Genomic DNA, 19,213 nt, shown 5'->3' with positions numbered 1-19,213 from the left:
GAGGGGGGCAGGGGGGTCCTACCAGCTGCTGGGACAGCAGAGGCCTCGCCACTGGTCACTGACGAAAGGTCAGACCCGACTGCCCAGGAAACAGAAGCGCAGCGCGCTGACCTTTCTGGGCCAGAAGGAGGACAGTTTGATGCCATAAAACATTTCGTTATGAAAGCGGCCGGGAAACCTTTACGGAGGCATGGCCAACAGCCTTGCTCAATTAGCGTGAACACGGGCCTCCCTCCTCTCCAGGCCGCCACCCCTGCTTCCAGAAGGCAGAGGCCTGGCCCAAACCACAGCCCGTGGCCCGGGGGTGGGGGCAGGGCTCTGCCGGGGCCTGCTGTCCACCGGCTGCCCCACCTACTTCGTCCATCAGTCGTTTGGCTTCTGTGCCGCACCCTGTGCCGGCCCGGGGTCTGGGAGATGAGGGGCAGTAGATGTGGCCGGGGGTGGGTGGGGCCGCGTGGGGCAAGACAGGGCAATGAGGAACCACGGCGGGCCAGGGCGCTAGCTCAGCTGGGTCTCAAGGAAGGCTTCCTGGAGGGGGACCCCTGGAAGCCGAGTGTCCAGTGGACGGAGTAGAGGTAGCTCCATACAGGAGTCAGTCAGGGCGTGGCTCATGGCCGAGCTCAGCCCCTCTCTGCCTCTCCCCTGGGGCCCAGCTGGCAGCCCTTCTCCTGCCCTTGGCCCTGTCTTCTTCCCCAGAGCTGCCCCCATTCCCTCTCTGCTGTCTCCTCACCTGCAGGAACCAACCAGTTTCCTGCACCCTCTCCCTTTGGGGCCAGCTCCCAGACTCTAATCCATGTCACCTCTGAGCTGAGCCAACCTGTGCTTTCCTCTGCCACCTGCACCAACTTGTGCCCACCTGTGCCCACCTGCTCCGTCTTCGGGTACTGGTTGTACACAGTGGTAAACAAAGTGTCTATCACAAGGGGAGGGCAGCTGGAAGGCCAGATTTCTTTCATGCAAACTTATATCCTTGGAAAGGGATTGAAAACACATTTTTCCTCATAAAAAGGGCCCGAGCTGCTGCTTTAGGATGCGCTGTTGTTGGTTACTGCCTTCTGATGGTATCCCAGACACAGACCTACGCTCCTTCCAGCGAGCCCCAGGGTGGCCCATGATCCAGGCTGAGGCCGGGTGGGTGGCACGGGGGAGACTCGGCCTCCCTTTGTACCCACGGGACACACGGCCACACACCCAGCCTGGCATCCGGCGCCCACCCTCGCAAAGGGCAGGGGGAGACTGGAGACTAAGGCCAGCGAAGAGGCCTGAGCCTGCCCACCCTGGAGGGCGCTCGGGGCAGTGGGATGGAGAAGGGGGCAGATCCCCTATGTGGGATGGCTGGCTGGGGTCCGGGATGGGGGTGGGGTGGCGCTGGAACCTGCTCTTCTCAGAAAAGGCAACTAATGGCGAGCTCTGGGAGAAGGAGCCAGACCCTCCTCTGGTGCCCTGTCCTGCAGGCCCAGCCCCAGGCCCCCGTCTCCCTGCTGCCTCATTGGATCGAGCCCCCCACGCCCAGCCCAGCCAGGCCTCTGCACCCCTTGCTTGTTGGGGCCCAGAATCCTCACTGTGTGTCTCTTCACCCCTCTAAGTGGCTCTGCCAAACTGGACAAACAAATGTGCCCTCCCTTTCCCACCTCTGGGCCTTTGCACAGGCTGTGGCCCCACCTGTCTGCATCCCTCCCCCCACCCTGAGTTCTCCCCTCTCCCGAGAGTGGATTTGGGAGAGACTGTGATGGCTGCAGGTTGGCAGGTCCCGGAAGCCCAGGCACCACCCCTGCCAGGACACTCAGTCACGTGCACCCTTCCCTAATCCTCTGGGCCGTGGGTGTGAGCTCCTGGGGAGGGAGGGCCCGGTTTCCAATGATGAGCCATGGGGCTGATGGGTCTTACCACCTCTCATCAGCACGACTACCACACCAGGTGATCTTCCTTTAAGAGATGGAGGGCACTGGAGCTCAGAGAGGTTAAGCACCCATCCCCAGGTCACCCAGCACGTGACAGATCTGGGACTCAGCCTCCATCCTTAAGTCTCCTGCTCTTGTTCCAGCTCTACCCCAGCTGCCTCCTCCCCCTGTGCCAGGGGGGTGGGGGCGGGGGGAGGCAGGAAGGCTCCCTGTGTTTATGGCACAATCCTGGAGGTTGCTCCTCCCGGCCCCCGCACCCCCAGATCTGGAGGAGGGATCTGAGGCTCCAGACCGGCAGAGTGCCTCCCGGGGTGCAGCACAGCCGGGCAACCTGTGATTAATTTTCCCGTCCTCATTAATTCCCGGATTTCTCCCTCTCATTACGAGGCGGTGGGCGGCGCGGCCAGGGCTGCATGCCGGCCTGGCTCTGAGCGGGCTTACGGGAAGGCCAGCGCTCCTAATTGCCTCGCCCAGTCTCCGACTGGCTCATTAGAGGTAATGAAATCTGCAAGCCCAGCGCCCAGGGAAGTGCCGGCGCCCCTCCAGGAAGACATGCAGGCAGGACTCTTCAGAGGAAAACACCCCAACAAGCAAGGGGTGCAGAGGCCTGGCTGGGCTGGGCGTGGGGGGCTCGATCCAATGAGGCAGCAGGGAGACGGGGGCCTGGGGCTGGGCCTGCAGGACAGGGCACCAGAGGAGGGTCTGGCTCCTTCTCCCAGAGCTCGCCATTAGTTGCCTTTTCTGAGAAGAGCAGGTTCCAGCGCCACCCCACCCCCATCCCGGACCCCAGCCAGCCATCCCACATAGGGGATCTGCCCCCTTCTCCATCCCACTGCCCCGAGCACCCTCCAGGGTGGGCAGGCTCAGGCCTCCTCCCTGGCCTTAGTCTCCAGTCTCCCCCTGCCCTTTGCTTGTCTACTCAGAGAGAGCCCTCGAGAACTCACCTGGCACCCAGGGCCCCTGAGACAGGCCCAGGGCCCTCGGCTGTACTTTCACTCCACAGCTGGGCCTCGGCCCTCAGGATCCTCCACGCAGCTCAGCCTCCGGCCAGGAACCTCCCTTCCATCCTCTTCCACCTGCGGCCTCTGCTCAAGCCAGGCCGGCCTTTCCCTCCATCTCACCGAGGAGGAGTGTGACCAGCCCTCCAGGCCCCCGGACGCTCACCTGCACTTAATCGGGGCCTTTCTCGTGCCCGCCCCATTGCTCCTCTGCTTGCTGGCCTCTCTGCCCCGAGCTGGAGCGTTTCTCTCTGGATCCCCAGGCTGCGTACACAGCAGGGGCATAATAAGTGCAGGCTGGGATGAGCAGCAATGCCTTCTCTCCACTGGCCCCCCATGTTCTGCCCTCTGTGCCTTGGAGCTGGCCCCACCCAGTGTGGCTTTCCAGGGAGGTGTGGGCAGCTCCTGTCCTCCCTGGCCTGGAGGATGGCCAGCAAGTCCCTGCTTCTCCTGAGACAGGAAAGCCACTCACGGAGCCCAAATGGAGAAGACGTGAGGGTGAGTGGTCAAGGCAGGGGACTGCTGCCCTGCCTCCCGCACACGGGCCTGGGTTAGAGAGGCTGGCCGGCGGCCTGGGACTGCCTGTGTGGCCAGCTCCAGCCCTGGTGATGGTGCCGATGGCCACCTCCCCCCAGGGCCCTCATGGGAGCTGGGAGGGGAGGGAGTGACTGATTTCCCGGCCTGGTCTTCAGGGCCTTCCTGGGCATTCCCGACTCCACCCCACAATCCCAGGCAAGCCCCCAGGTTGCTCTGTGAGTTAGACGCCATGTTGTTGTAAGGACCCCGCCCCCCCCCCCCCACACACACACACACACACGGTGCCTAACAACAGTTCAGATCCACGACCTTGCCATTCGGAGGTCAGAAGTCTGACCGGGTCCCACAGCTGACACCGAGGCTTGGGCAGGGCTGGTTCTTTCTGCAGCTCCAAAGGGGAAGCCATTTCCTGGCCTTTCCCAGCATCTGGAGGCCCATCACGCCCTGGATTAATGCCCCTTCCTCCAGCCTAAAAGCCAGCAATGGCTGGCCAAGCCTTTCTTGGTCGCATCACTTTGACCCTGATTGCCTGGCCTAGTTCCTCACCTTATAGGGACCCTGTGATGACCCTGGGCCCACTGGAGAATCTAGAACCAGCTTTTTCATTGGTTGCTTGTGCTCAAGTTGGCATAACTGGGGTAGTGAACACACAGTACAATACTGTATACAGATGATGCATTATAGAGTTGTACACCTGAAACCTATATCATTTTATTAACCAACTAGAGACCCGGCGCACAAAATTCACCCACGGATACGGCTGATCAGGCCTTCCTTCCTCTGGCTGCTGGCTGCCGGCCGGGGCCTTCCTTCATTCCACGCTGCCCCCTGGTGGTCAGCGCACGTCATAGTGAGCAGTTGAACTCCCGGTTGTCGGTCAAACTCCTGAGGGGACAATTTGCATATTAGCCTTTTATTATATAGGCTGTCACCCCAATAGAGTCAATTAAATTTAAAAATTAAAAAGAAATTAAGGTGTTGGAGCTAAGAGACCATTATCTAATTCTGGGTCAGGAAGCCTGTGTTTTCTTCTAAGACAATTAGAATTTTAAATCAATTCAAATGTAGCTCTTTGATCTCTTTAAATTAATATTACACATGGTGTGAGGTGGGGTCCCAAGTTCATTTTTTTTGCACGTGGATATCCAGTTCTATTAGCACCATTGTTGCAAGATTTTTCTCTGACCATGGAATTTTCTTGGCAGCCTTCTCAAAAGTCAAAAATGTACCTGTAAGGGTTAATTTCTGGACTCTCAGACCTATTTTATTGATCTATATGCCTATTCATATGTCAGTACCACACTCTTGATTACTACACAACTGATAGCTTTGTAGTAAGTTTTGAAATCAGGCAGTGTGAGTCTGCCTACTTGTTGTGTTTTTGTTTTGTTTTGTTTTTTCAGCTTGTTTTGGTTATTCTGGACTCTGGTATTTCCATATGAATTTTAGGACTGGCTTGTCAATGTCTGAGAAAAACCAGGATTTTAATAGAAATTTCACTGACTCTCTATCAGTTTGGGAGTATTGCCATGTTAACAATATTAATGCTTCCAATCTATGAAGTTGGGCTGTTTTGCCATTTATTTAAGACTTAAATTTTCTTTCAATGATGTTTTGTGCTTTTCAGTGCACAAGCCTTATACTTTTGTTACATTTATTCTAAGTATTTTATCCTTTTTGGTACTCTTGCAAATAAAATTGTTTTCTTAATTTCACTTTTGATTGGTTTATTCAATGATAGAAATACAATTGGATTTTGTAGGTTGATTTTTATCCTGCAACCTTGCTGAACTCATTATACCTAAGTGTGTATGTATGTGTGTGTGTTCCTTAGGATTTTCTATATACAAGATCATGCCATTTATACATATTGTTTTATTTCTTCCTTTAAAATCTAAATGCCTTCATTTCTACTTCTTGCTTACTTTCCCTGGATAAACCTTCAGTACAACGTTAGTGGAGAAAGTGGGTATCCTTGTCTTATTCCCGACTTTAGGGGCAAAGCTTTTAGTCTTTCACCGTTAAACATGATGTTAGGTGTAGGTATTTCATAGATGTTCTTTATTAGCTTGAGAACATTCCCTTATATTTCAAATCCATTGTGTAAAACAACATGAAGTGGGGTTATAAAAGAGTACTAGGGTTTTTTTTTAAAAAATTCTTTTTTGTATCTTTTTTGATGATCATGTGGTTTTTATCCTTTATTCTAGTATATTACATTTATTGACTTTGGATGATTTCTTGACCAGATATAGGCCTATTCGTATTCTTTTTTATGAGTTCTAGCAGATTGTGTCTTTCAAGGAATTGGTGCATTTCATGTAGGATATCAAATTTGTGGGCATAGATTTGTTCATAGCATTCCTTCCTTATCCTTTTCATGGCCATGGGGTCTGTAGTGATGCCTCTCTTTCCTTTCTGATATTAGTAATTAGAGTCCTCTTTCTTTCCTTAGTTTGCCTGGCTAGAGGCTTATTGGTTTGATCGATCTTTTCAGAGAACCAGCTTTTGGTTTCATCAGTTTTTCTCTATAAGTTTCCTAGTTTCAATTTCATTGCTTTCTGTTTTAACTTTTATCATGTCTTTTCTTCTGCTTACTTTGGAAGTAATTTGCTCTTCTGTTTTCTAGCTTCCCAAGGTGGAAACTTAGATGATTGCTTTTAGGTTGTTCTTTAACTATATATGTGTTCAGTGCTAGAAATTTCTCTGATGCCCGGCCAGTGTGGCTCAGTGGTTGAGTGTTGACCCATGAGCCAGGAGGATAGGGTTTGATTCCCGATCAGGGCACAGGCCTGGGTTGTGGACTCAATCCCCAGTAGGGGACAAGCAGGAGCCAGCTGATTGATGATTTTCTCTCATCATTGATGTTTCTATCTCTATCTCCCTCTCCCTTACCCTTTCTGAAGTCAATTTTTTAAAAAAAGGTTTAAATTTTCCTTTTTGGCACTGCTCTCACTGCATCCTACAAATATTGCTAAGTTGTGCTTTTATTTTCATTTAGTTCAAAATATATTTTTGTTAATCCTCACCCGAGGATCTTTATTTTTATCACTGATTTTTTTTTAAGAGAGAGTGGAAGGGAGGGAGGGGGAGAAAGAGGGAGAGAGAAACATTGATGTGAGGGAGACATATGGATTGGTTGCCTCCCACATGCACTCTTGGACCAGGAATGAGCCTGCAACCCAGATACATGCCCTTGACTGAGGATCAAACCCTTGACCCTTCGGTGCACAGGCCAGCACTCTAACCACTGATCCACACCAGCCAGGGCTACTTCAAAATATTTTAAAACTAGAGGCCCGGTGCACGAAATTCATGCACGGGGAGGGGGGGTCCCTCAGCCAGGCCTGCAACAATGCCAGTGTCCTTCGCCCTGGCCTCTGGCCCGAGGCCCCTCCCCTCCCTCCGCACAGCTGGGGCGCAGATACTGGGCTCGTGTCGCCATGGGTGAGGCGAGCCCAGCATCCTGTGCCCAGGCCTCTGGCCAGAAGCCCCTCCCCTCCTGCTGCACAGCCGGGGTGTGGGTGCTGGGCTCGCGTTGCTGGGGCAACCGCCAGTGTCCCGCCCTGGCCACCTTTGTTGGGGAGTGATGGTTAATTTGCATATTACTCTTTTATTAGATAGGATTTTGAGATTTCTTCTTTGACCCCCGTGTTATTGGGAAGTGTGTTGTTTAGTCTCTATGTATGTTGGGACTATCCAGCCATCTTTCTGTTATTGATTCCTAGTTTAATTCTCTCGTGGACATCTCAGCCCTCAGCTTTTCCTTTCAAGCCTTCTATTAGCCTGTTGTTTGCTCACCTGTTACCCACGGCCTCGGGTTGCCACGGAAGCTACACATTTGTCTGTGAGTGTTTTCACCAAATGCTCTGGGGAGAGGCTTTTTGTGCCAGGAGGACTCCAAGTCAGGTCCCTCACCACAGCTCTGCACACGGGGTCTTTTCACACCATCAGACTGTTCGGCGACGACACCGCTCTGGTAATGAGGCTCTGAAGTCGCTCCCACTGCGTTTCTGGCCTTCATCTCCGTCCCCGAGCCCACGGAGCTGGAGATGGGCTGGGAGGCGGGGAGCAGGGAAAGTTAAAAAGCTGCTGAGTGTGATATTTTTACAAGATCAGCCATTTTTCTTGAATAAACACTCTTAGGGTCGTTGCAAGCTTTTGGCCCATTTCCAGGGCTCTGGAGAAGTCGGTCCTGCTCATTGTTTTCATGGAGAAGAGACTTTTCGGAGGCCCGTTTTCACGGAGGTATCCCCTCTGCCTCTTCCACGGAGGCGTCCTGTCTCCCAGGAGGAGGCCAGGGGGAGGCCCGAGGCAGAAGCCCGCTGGACGGCCTGGAAGCGGCCTCCGCTCCTTTGGGGCTCCTCTTGGCCTCATTTCCGTGGCTGTGAAAAGCCGTGTTCTGCAGAGACGGTCCCAGAGGGCATTCTCACCTGCACATCCTGCCTCTGTGCCTTGCCTGGAGGCATTTTGAAAACAGAGGGTGAATCTTTTTCTTTGCAGCATCCCCTGCAGCGGCAGCTTTCAACCTTCCTTTCTGCACCCACACAGACATCACACAGACGGGGGCCTCAGCCACACACCTGTGGAGACACACTGATGCCCTACATGGTGTGTGGGACCGAGATCCACCGAACAACCGCTGCTGCTTCGGAGATGTGCTCTGATTCTTCCCTTCTGCTTTGTTTCCTTTAAAACGTGTGGTCCTGGCCCAGCCGGTGTGGCTCAGTGGTTGAGCATTGACTTATGAACCAGGAGGTCACGGTTCGATTCCCGGTCAGGGCACATGCCCTGGTTGCGGGCTCCATCCCCAGTGTGAGGTGTGGAGGAGGCAACTGATCAATGATTCTCTCTCATCATTGATGTTTCTATCTCTTTCTCCCTCTCCCTTCCTCCCTGAAATATATATTGTGTGTGGTCCGCAAATGATGTGATAAATATCCAAATGGCCCTTGACAGAAAAAAGGTCCCCCACCCTGCACGAAAGCATCACCCACAAGTTGAAGTCTCTAGCCCTCAAGGTTGGGGTGCCCCGCAGTGAGTGGGAAAATGGGTACTCTGAAGAGGAACAGGTGGGCATGGGGGAGCCTGACTCAGCTGTAGCCAGAAAGGTTTGGCTCTTAGAAGAGGGTCGCCTTGGGGATGCAGGGGGCATGGAAGGTGGGGGCATCCGGGCACCCTCCCTGCTGGTGTCCCTGGAGCTCAGGTGGCCTGGGAGGGCAGAGAGAAGGGTCCTCCCTACGGGTTCTCTGGCAGACAAACCTCACTGCGAGCTATTGACCCACTTTCTCCAATCTATGGGCCTCACTGTGTCTCCCCCAGATTCATACAGAAGCCCCAACCCACAGTGTGATGGTATTTGGAGATGAGGCCTTTGGGGAGGAAGTAGGTCCTGAGGGTGGAGCCCTCAGGATGAGATTAGTGCCCTCATCAGAAGAGACTGAGAGAAATCTCTCTCCCTCCTCTGTGTGGACACAGCGAGCAGACAGCCACCTGCAAGCCGGGAAGTGGGCCCTCACCAGGACCGAATGGGCCAGCACCTTGATCTTGGACTTCCAGCCCCCAGAACTGTGAGGAGTCCATCTGCTGTCTGAGCCACTCCATCTATGGCTGTTTGCTATTGCAGTTCAAACCTCAAATCCCCAGACACTGCAGAGTCCTTTCAACCATTCAGCAAAGTGACCGCTATGTGCTCACCACTGGGGGACACGTGGTGAAGGGTTCATCTCTGCCCCAAGACTGGTCCATGTCGGAAACATCCCTTTCACTTTATAAAGCTCCCGTATATCCCATAACATGAGCTCCACCATCAAGGCATCTTGTCTTCATCAGTGAGACAAGAAGGAGGGGGTGGGGGGGAGGAGAGGCGGGTGTATTGGCAACATTCCCATCGACAGGAGAGATTCTCCAGGAGAAACTGCACAGCTTGGAAATGCCGAGCTCACGACCCAGAATCCCACACTCTCTTCACTTGGTGCTGCCTCAGTCTACCTCCCTGAGAGAAGGTGACCAGCTGCTGTGCCTGCCCCAACCTCTCCACACCCACTGAGGCTCTGAGGCGCTCCCCTCAGAGGAAGCTCCCCGCATAACTGCCCCTGAGAGCACCACCACCATCATGTCACTGTTATCACCGTCACATCATTCACGTCTTTCTCATCTGCACTGTTACTGTCACCTTTAACTTCGCAAGTGAGACAAGCGTTAAGCGCAGGCTCTAGCACATAGTTGGAGCTCAGTAAACATCCCTCCCTCTTCCTCACTTATGCACTAACCAGCTATCTTGCTATCTCAACTCTAATCATGTGAACAAAAGCAACCATAACTGTCCTCATCACGTGCTCACTGACGCCAGATGCGCACAGTAACTGCTCCCGGGCACTGGCCACTAAGCCTCACAGTTCGGCCAAGGCGGCCCTGTAGGCACATGAGGAATCACGTTGGTTTCTGGGGCTCAGAAATTTGGCCAAACACTATTCTGGATGTTACTGTGACGCTGTTTTCTGGATGACATTAACATTTGCTGTTGTTTGTTTTTTGTTAATCCTCACCCGAGGATATTTTTCCCATTGATGTTTAGAGGAGTGGAAGGGAGGGAGGGGAAAAGGAGAAGGAGGGAGGGAGAGAGAGAGAGAGAAACATCGATTGGTTGGCTCCTGCACACGCCCCAACCAGGGCCAGAGATAGAACCAGCAACCCAAATACGTGCCCTTGACCCAGAATCAAACCCACGACCCTCCAGTGTGAAGGCTCTCACCACTTAGAATACCGGCCAGGGCTGGTATGACATTAACATTGAAATCAGTGGACTTTGAATAAAGCACATTGTCCTCCATAATGTGGTGGGTCTCACCCAATCAGTTGAAATCCTGAATAGAACAAAGAATGACTCCCCCTGAGCAAGAATTCTGGAGCAGACAGCCTTCGGAACTCCGATTGCATCTCTTCCCCCACGTCTCCAGCCTGCCAGCCCACCCTGCAGAGTTTGGACTTCTCAAGCCTGCAAATCATATGAGCCCGCTCTTTAAAATAACTCTCTCTCTCTCTCTCTCTCTTTCCATATATGTATCTGGAAAATCTTGACTAATACACACACATGGATATATATACACACTACAACTAGTCACACATAACACACACACATACATACATACACATTGTCTACACAAACACACACCACACAAGCACACATCCAACACCCACACACCCATATGTACATCATGCATGCACCTCCACACATACACACAGCACATGCACACACACACACCACAGCCTTAGACCGACAGTCACACTCACGCTCACTAAGCATATGCACACACGCACACACCATGCCACACACCCAGGCACATGCACACACCCTTCCACAGAGGCCCAATGGAATGAGCTACCCGCCAGCATGGTCAGTCCTCAGACCTCAGGACGCTGCCGTCCAGGTGGGCTCCAGGCCCCACGTCTGAGGAAGGGCCAGTTGGCTTTTCTTCCTGGACGCATCCATGAGGTGTGTTGCCTTGGGACACAGCCACAGGGAGTTGATGTACATACGCAATTGTGTCAGGAGTCAGTGAAAAGGAAGGGAAGCCTTTCAGCTGGTGACAGTGGGACCAGATGGCTCTGAGCGAGTGGTGGACTGGCCTCAGTGTGGCTTGTGCCATCTGACGACACCCCCAGGCTCGGGCTCCTCTGCTTCAGCAGACAGACAGACAGACAGACAGAGAGGCAGGATGGAGGGGCAGCGAGCCAGTCGCTGGATGTGACACAGACCAGGCCAGGACGGCGGCAGGGCCAGGTCACAGAAGGGCAGTGGGGGTGCGGGATTCGGACTGTCCAGCTGGGCCGGATTGGTTGACCCTCCCAGCCTGCCTCCTTCTGGAAGAGCCTGTCCCCTTCCCCCTCCCAGGCAGGTGTAGGAAGTCCGAGATGTGGCTGGGCCACCAGGGGTGTCGCTCAGAATGGACCCAAGCCCCCTCACTGGTCTCAGATCAGCATCACTTGAATCAAAAACACAATCCAAGCAAAGTGGAAACATCTGCGGCAAATGTTGGCTTCGGCTTCTCCACACGTGGAAATGATGACATCCCTTCCTCAGACAAAACCGTCTGCAACAGACAGAACTCTGTGGAAGGTTCCATGGCGGCCCAGCTTTCCAGCGGAAAATGAAATCTATGGCGTCTCCACCAGTGGCCATCACAGCTGCTCCAGGGCAGCGAGCCGGCCGCTGGATGTGACACAGAGCAGGACGGCGGCGGGCCGAGTCACTGAAGGGCAGTGGCGGTGCGGGGTTCTGGACTGTTCTGCTGGGCTGGATGGGTTGACCCTCCCAGCCCTCCAGCCCCACATCTGCATGAGGGCAAGGGAGGTGGGAGGGCAGAGGGCCCGCCCTGGGCAGACTGTTGAACCCATTCCCAGCGCCCCCCGAGGACGAGGAGAGGAGCCCACTCTGCAGCTGAGGCAAGGGAGGCCCAGTACGAGGACACCCGTGTGTTGTTAATAAAGAGGAAGGAGGCGGCCGCCTTCCCCCCTCTCCTCCCTGCAGGTTTAAGAAGCCCGATCCGAGGCTGAGCCTGTGCTTTTGCTGTGCACGGCCACTGGCCCCCTGCCCCTGGGACTGTCCGCTCGCCCCTCTGAATGGAATCCCCTCTCCTCTGCACTGCTGTCCAAATGCGCTGCAATGGACCCTGACTGCTTTCTCAAGAGGAAACCACACGTTCCCCCGACATTGGAGCAGAAGGTCTCATTCCCGGTCACTTGGGCAGGACTGTCTCATTCCCAGACACTCCCCGAGGCCACACAACGCCCCGCCTCACCTCCTCACTCCGCCTTCCAGCCACGGGGTCTGGGAACCGGGGGTAGGCGAGTTGGGGTCAGAGGCACCAGCCCTTCTTTGTAGAGAGAGTTGACCTGCACAAAATGCTTTCCCACGCTACCTTGGCCCAGGACACGGCCTGACCCAAAGGCCCATCACCTCCACCGGCCCCGGCACGCTGCAGACTGATGGCACCATCGCCCACAGCCCCGTGCTGTGCCTGAAGCCTGGCCCGGCGGCCAGTTCCCCCAGCGCTCACCAGCCACCCACCTGCCTCAGAGACTGACTGGCCTTGAGATCCAGCCCAGTCCCTGCTGTCATCTTCTCACCCGAAAGGCTGTGCTGGGCCAGGCTCTGCCCGTCGCAGTCCAGCAACATGGACAGGAAGTCAGGCTCCTTTTCCGGACTCAGCTCTTCCCTCGACTCCACCATGTGCTGCAGGTGAGTCTCGTGGAGAAAAGGACGCGGCTCTGTGATCGGAGGCTGGTCAGACAAACCAGCAGCACCACCTGAGCACCGCCAATCACTTTGGTGGCTTGTGCCAGGTGACTTCCGCTCCACCACCGAGGTGCCTTCTGCAAGAACCGACTCACCCAGGGAGAAGGGCCCGTGAGGAGCATGCGTGCCGTTTGTTGCCTGGGCTTCCGCAGCAGGAGGTGTAGCCTCAGATGTGGACAAAGCACTTTAGGGACCACAGAGTAGCTGGTTCTTTGGAGCAGCAGGTGGAGGGCTGGCTTGCACGTCCCCTGTTAATGTCTTCTCTTCGCCATCAGATTGCTTGCTGGCAGAGCTCAGAGACATGCTCCAGAGCATGCCCCAAACAAAGAAACGCAATGGTCTTTGTCATCAGAGGCTTCTGTCCCAGCATCCATGTCGCCAGATGGCCAAGCCGCGCACCTCATCCTGAGGGCTCTCACTGCCGGAGCCCTGTCAGCACCCTGATCCACCCACCGGGTCCAGAAGCCAAGTGGCTCAGAATGATCTTCCCAAGAGAGGCTTTTGAATAAGTCAAACTTTCATACATCTACTCACACAGTTACCACTTCCAGCAGTCTTTCTTCACTTATTTCACGGAGATTCGGATATCCACCCGGTCCATTTCCTGAAGGACCTTTAGAAATATCTCTCACAGCGCAACTCTGCCGATCATGAATTCTCCCAGCGTTTGCATGTCTGATTAAGTCTTTATTTTGCCTAAGTTTCGAAAGGCATTTTTGCTGGGTATAGAAGAGAAAGTTGACAGTTTTTCATTTCAGTGTTCAGGCATGATTCCTGAGGCCGGCTCACATTGCTTCTGCCGAGACGTCTGGTCTCACCGTTGTCTTCGTTCCTCTGCACACACTGTGTGCTTTTTCTCGGGATGCTCCCAAGGTTTTTTCATTATCACCGGTTTTAAGCCATTAGATGAGGATGCACCTTGGTGTGGTTTTCTTTGTTTTTTTGTGCTTGGGCTGCATGAACTTACGTAGATCTCTGTGTTTTCACCAAGTTTGTAAAATTTCCTGCTGTTATTGTTTTCAAATATTCTTATCTGCTCCTCTGCCCTGGCTTCAGGGGCTACTTTTCATGGGCATCAGGCCACTGGAAGTTACCCCACAGCTTCCTGAGGCTGTTTATTTGTTTCAATCTCTTTTTTTTTCTCTACATGTTTTATTCTGAGTGGTTTCTATTACTATGCATTCAGGTTAACTAACCTTGCCTTCTACAGTGTGTAACCTTTTGTTCATTTCATCCCGTGTGTTTTTCATCTCAGACATTGTCTTTTCATCTCTTGACGCCCGACTTGGGTCTCTCTGTGTTTTATCTTCCTCACTTCTCCTTAATTTGTTCAGTCTTTCTTTTAGCTTTTAGAACAAAGAGAATAGTTATAGTCTCCTCCATCTCCTGGTCCATTTCTCTCTCAGGAGTTATAATAACTGCTTTTATATCCTACTTACTGAATCGATCACCTCTGTGTTTTCGCCTTATTATAGGCACGTTTTCCTATTTCTTTGCATGCCTGAGTAATTTTTTATTGGGTCCTAGACATAGTAAATCTTACCTTGTCAGGGGCCAGATATGTTTCTATTCCTTTATTATTAAGCTTTGTTCCTGGACACAGTTGCTTGGAAACACTTTGATGTTTCAAGACTTGGTCTTAAGCTCTGATAGGTAAGACCAGAGCATCATTTAGGTGTAGTCTAGGGCTAACTTTACCCCACTCCTGCACCAACAGCCTCCCGAGTTCTTACCCCGTGCCCATGCGCCGGGAGACTTTCGGTCAGGTGTGTGGGAGCAGACACTGATTCCAGCCCTGCATGAGCACAAGTGCTGTCACATCCAACCCTTTCAGGTGGTCCTTTCCCCGGCTGGGGTAGCCTGCTCATTCACATGTGCTGATCGTTTCTCCACTAATACTTCAGGGGGGTGCTCTGTAGACCTCAAAGGCCCCTGCATGCATCTCTCTCTCTCTCTTCCATTGCTCTGACCATGGACTCCAGCTGCTTCAAACCGCTCCAACTCCCAGGTCCATCTCCTCCATTCGGGACGCCCCCACTCTGTCTGGGCTCCCCCTCCCCATGCCATGGTCTGGAAACCCTCTCCAGGCAGGCAGCTGGAGCTGCCAAGGGCTCCCAGTGTTTGCTTCCCACCTCTCAGGGGTCACGGACTTGAACTGTTTGACGTCCGATGTCTGAGAACTGTTGACTGCATATATTCTGTCCGGACTTTTAATTGTTTCAGGCAGGAGGATAAATCTAGTTCCTGTTATTCCATCTTGGCCAGAGGTAAAAGTTCATCAAATATTTGCTGAATGTCCACTATTGACTAAGTGCCAAAGCTTATCGAATGGCAGGCCTTCTTCTGTGCATTTGGGATGCGTCGGAGGGCAAAATCCAGCACCGCTGGCCTCGGGGAAAGCAGCGGTGGCCAGAAAAGAAAAAGTAGACTTAAGAAATCAATGTATTTTACATAGTTTTGTATCCGTTTGCTCAGCAGGCCTAGGAACTCCCACAGGATGGGCAATCTTGAACAGCAGCCATTCATTTTCTCCTAACCCTGGAGGCTGCAAGTCCCAAATCAAGGTGTCGGCAGAGCTGGTTTCTCCTCTTCGGCTTGTAGATGGCCACCTTCTCCCGTCCTACATGGCCTGTCCTTGGTCTGTGTCCTCCTCACCTGTCCTATCGGCTGCCAGCCATACGGACGAGGGGCCACCCCTATGATCTCCTTTAACCTTAATCACCTCTTTAAAGGCTCTATTTCCAAAAAGTCATATTTTAAGGTTTAGCACCTCAATATAAGGGGGGGGGGGATGACAATTCAGCCCATAAGAAGTATGTGGGAAGGCAGTAAGTGCTGCAGGAAAAGGAGAGAAGCAGAGTAGGTGTAGGGGGTCAGGGTGCAGAGGGGTGCATTTTAAACGGGGCAGTTGGAAAGGTCTTCCTGAGAGGGTGACACTCCCCGCCCCAAACCCCAATGGGACTGAAGGACTTTAGAGGCTGGAAGCCAGGGCGGCCTTCCTGGAGAGGCCCCACTCCAAGCCTGGTTCCTTGACAGCCGCCCCCTCGGTGGGCCAGGCCCGCTGACCCCCGCCCGACCCCAGGCCGGGAGGAGCCGGGGAGGAGATCTGATGGCGAACTGGGCTTCTGGACGGCACTGCACGCAGCCCTCGCCTCATCCAGGCCGAAGTGAGTACCTGATCTCAGAGTGTGAAGTGTTTATTCTGCAAAGGCCAGGGCTCGGGTCCATGAGGAAGGCATTTCTCCTGGTGTCTGATCGGGCCTCGTGGGACTGAGGGCAGCTGAGCTGAACGGCTCCCGCCCATCAAGACGCAGCACCTGGCAGGCCAGCATGTGGGTTTCCAACGTGCAGTGTCCAGGGTTGAGTCCACGGCGGACAGGGCCCCTTCCTCCAGACAGGGACGCAGCCCCGCAGATGTGAGTGTGCGGCCACTGCCCGGGGGAGAGCCGCACTGGGGGTCACGCTCGCTGGCGCTTCTGTGCGACCACAGTGGCTCCTCCTCCCCAGCGGTCCCTGTGCCCCTCCCTTCCCCCCCTCCTCATAGACTCCCTCGCTGGCCAGGTCCCCAGGGCCCCTGGTCACAGCTGGTCTCCTACAGGTGCGGATCCCCGGGTCTCCTGCCAGCTTAGGGTTCAGGGGGCAGTGTCCTCAGTGCCGGCCATCACACCAGCCCCGCAGACACCCCGTGTCCCACACCCAAGCTTTCTGACCCCCTGCAGGCCGCCGACACCCTGAGCCCCCAGGTCGCCACCTGCCCTCACCTGGCGCTGCCTCCCAGCGCTGCTGTCCACCCTGCCAGAACCTTCCACGCCAGCCTGCACCTGATGGGACACCCAGAGGCTGGGCCATTTGGGGGGCAGCTCTTAGGAGAGGTAACGAGCACCCTGGGTCTTGGGAGCCAGCTGAGGGCACCTCACAAAGTCCTGCCAAGGCCCCAATATCACAACAGGCCTGTGTTCTCCTCTCTGCTCCCGCCTCCCATCACCTCGGAAACCTCAGCACAGAGGTCAGGAGAACCCAAGGGCTTGGGGGTCCCCACTGCCAGAGGTCCCCGAAACCCCCTGGGGGCACGGCCACAGCCAAGGAGGTGGTTGGGGAGCAAGAAGGCTGCTTTTTATTGGGGGAGTTTTGACCCCATTTCATGGATTTCTTCCAAACCTTTCAGTCCGTAGATAACCAGGAACAATTTCCTAAAGCTTTTATAAAACTTCCCTAAAAGTTTAAAAAACTTCGCCCTCCTCTTCCCCATTTAACCCCAACCCACAAACCGGGAAGGAGTCACAGCAACAAACTAACAAGAAAACTTCATCCTTGACACTGAGGCTGCTCTGGGCTTCCGGAAGGGGCCTAGCTCCTGCAGAGGCGCTGCCTCCCTGCCCACCTGCCTCCCTGCCCACCTGCCTCCCCGCCCCCACCTGCCTCCCCGCCCACCGCACCTGCTGGCCATCTGCAGCTGCAGGGCCTGGCCCAACCTTCCTGTGCGGGGTTGCCCTCTCTCTCCGCTCCCCTGGCTCTGCCCGAACATCCTGGAAGCTTCCGGAATGTGCAGGAGCCAAATCTCCAAGTCAATTCTACTCCGCGAGCTTAGGTTTAACTTTTCTAAAGAGTTCGATTAATCGATATGAGGCACAACATTACTTATGCAAAGCTTGTAGGGAATAGCATAAAACCTGCTTCAGGGGAGAAACCAAGACATTTCAGAAACGCCCCGTGGGCCCCCAATCAGCGCTTCTTTATCCTGAACGTAAGCCTATAGGATACGGGGTCAGGCCCAGCTTTTGTTCCTGGAAGTATGGAGGCAGGAAAGGATGTGGGGTTTACCATCCCCCCAACACACACACACCCCTCAGTCTCTTTATTTGCAGAATTGTTCGTGGGAAAATTGTAAAAAGGTTTCGTTGGTTCGAAATGGGAATATGATTTATTAACATGTGAATGTCCCCATGCCCCACGGAATAAAGGCAACTTTGACCTTGCTGGCTCCGTGTCACCCCTTCTCTGCCCTCTTCCCCCCCAGGGAGCGCTCTCTGTTTGCCAGCTGGGGTTCCAGCTTTTTTATGATGCAGATTTGGGCAAAAGGGCACAAAGAGAGAGGTCTCCGGAGGGAGAGAAGGGGCATTCTCACATCTGGGTGAGTTCCAGGGCTCCCCTTTGTTGGGGAGAAATACGGAGAATGGGCAAAGCAGAAAGGACGGGAAAGGGAGGGTCTGAGAGCCGGGGGAGGGAAAGGCTGCGGATTGTCAGGGAGAGCGGGAGGAGGTGGGGGCACGGAGGGTTTGCCACATGTTGCTGAGGCCATGAACTGTAGCTCCAAAAATGTTCCAAAGACGCCCACAAAGACTGGGTCCCCCTCTAAAGTCTCCGGCTGCTGGACTGCTGCTTCTGTGCTTGTGACTCAGGGCTGCGCTGGACACGGGGCCCTGGCTGCACCCCAGTGACAAATTCAACAGGGAATGTCTCCCTAGGTATATACGGGTGTTGTGCCCAGAGGGCAAAGTTCCCTCCCTTAGAGAAGCCCTCAGGAGGTGACCTGCAGGAATTGTCATTGGTCTGCAAAGGAATGGGGGTGGAGGGTGGGGCCGGCTTGTGCAGACAGTCTTTGCTGAAGGACCAGCACGTGCAAAGGCCCGGGGGTCAGCATCCGTGTGACAAGTGGGTGAAGACTCCGGCAGGGCAGGGGCTCTGTCCTGGAAGTGCCGTGCAGTGAGGGAGAGGAGTGTGCGTTTGTCCCGAAGGTACAAGGAGCTGATGGATGGGCTGAAGCCCAAGGCTGTCGGTTTTCACTTGGAAAGTTCACTTCGGCAGCTGCAAAAGGAACTGAGGGGTGAAGACCCCACCAGGTCGGCAGAGGTGCATGTGCGAGTGTGCGTGTGTGGGTGTGCACGTGAGAGCGTGTGACAGTGTGTGCCCATGTCTGTGCCTGTGTGTGAGCGTGGGGTGTGCATGTATGTGCCTCTGCACGAGTGTGTGAGTGTGTGTGTGTTTCAGCTCTGGGACCTCAGGTCAGGAGGGGAACTGGAACGGAACCCTCCCCGGACACGAACGCCTTCCCCAAGTGCCCAAAGAAGCGAAAAAGCTGCGAGGGGCCAGTGGCCCAGGAGGACGGACGGGTGTGCATGTATGTGCCTCTGCACGAGTGTGTGAGTGCGTGTGTGTTTCGGCTCCAGGACCTCAGGTCAGGAGGGGACACTGGAGCGGAACCCTCCCCAGACACGAACGCCTTCCCCAAGTGCCCAAAGAAGCGAAGAAGCTGCAAGGGGCCTGTGGCCCAGGAGGACGGACGCTGCTGAAACGGCAAGACGAGACTCCATTTGTTCTTCACTCCAGCAGCCCCGACAGGGGCCTCGGTGCTGGGAGAAGCGAAGGCGAGAAGGGTAGATCGAGGCATGTTGGTCCTGCCGACGGGCACACACTCTCACACGCTCTCACCCCAGACTGGCAGGAGGCGGCCGAGACCTCCTCTCTGCGCGCTCACCCCC

The sequence above is a fragment of the Myotis brandtii genome, unplaced genomic scaffold (genome assembly GCF_000412655.1).
Source record: "Myotis brandtii unplaced genomic scaffold, ASM41265v1 scaffold535, whole genome shotgun sequence".
NCBI lineage: Eukaryota > Metazoa > Chordata > Mammalia > Chiroptera > Vespertilionidae > Myotis > Myotis brandtii.
The sequence above is the reverse complement of the archived record's forward strand: the minus strand, read 5'-3'. Positions refer to the sequence as shown.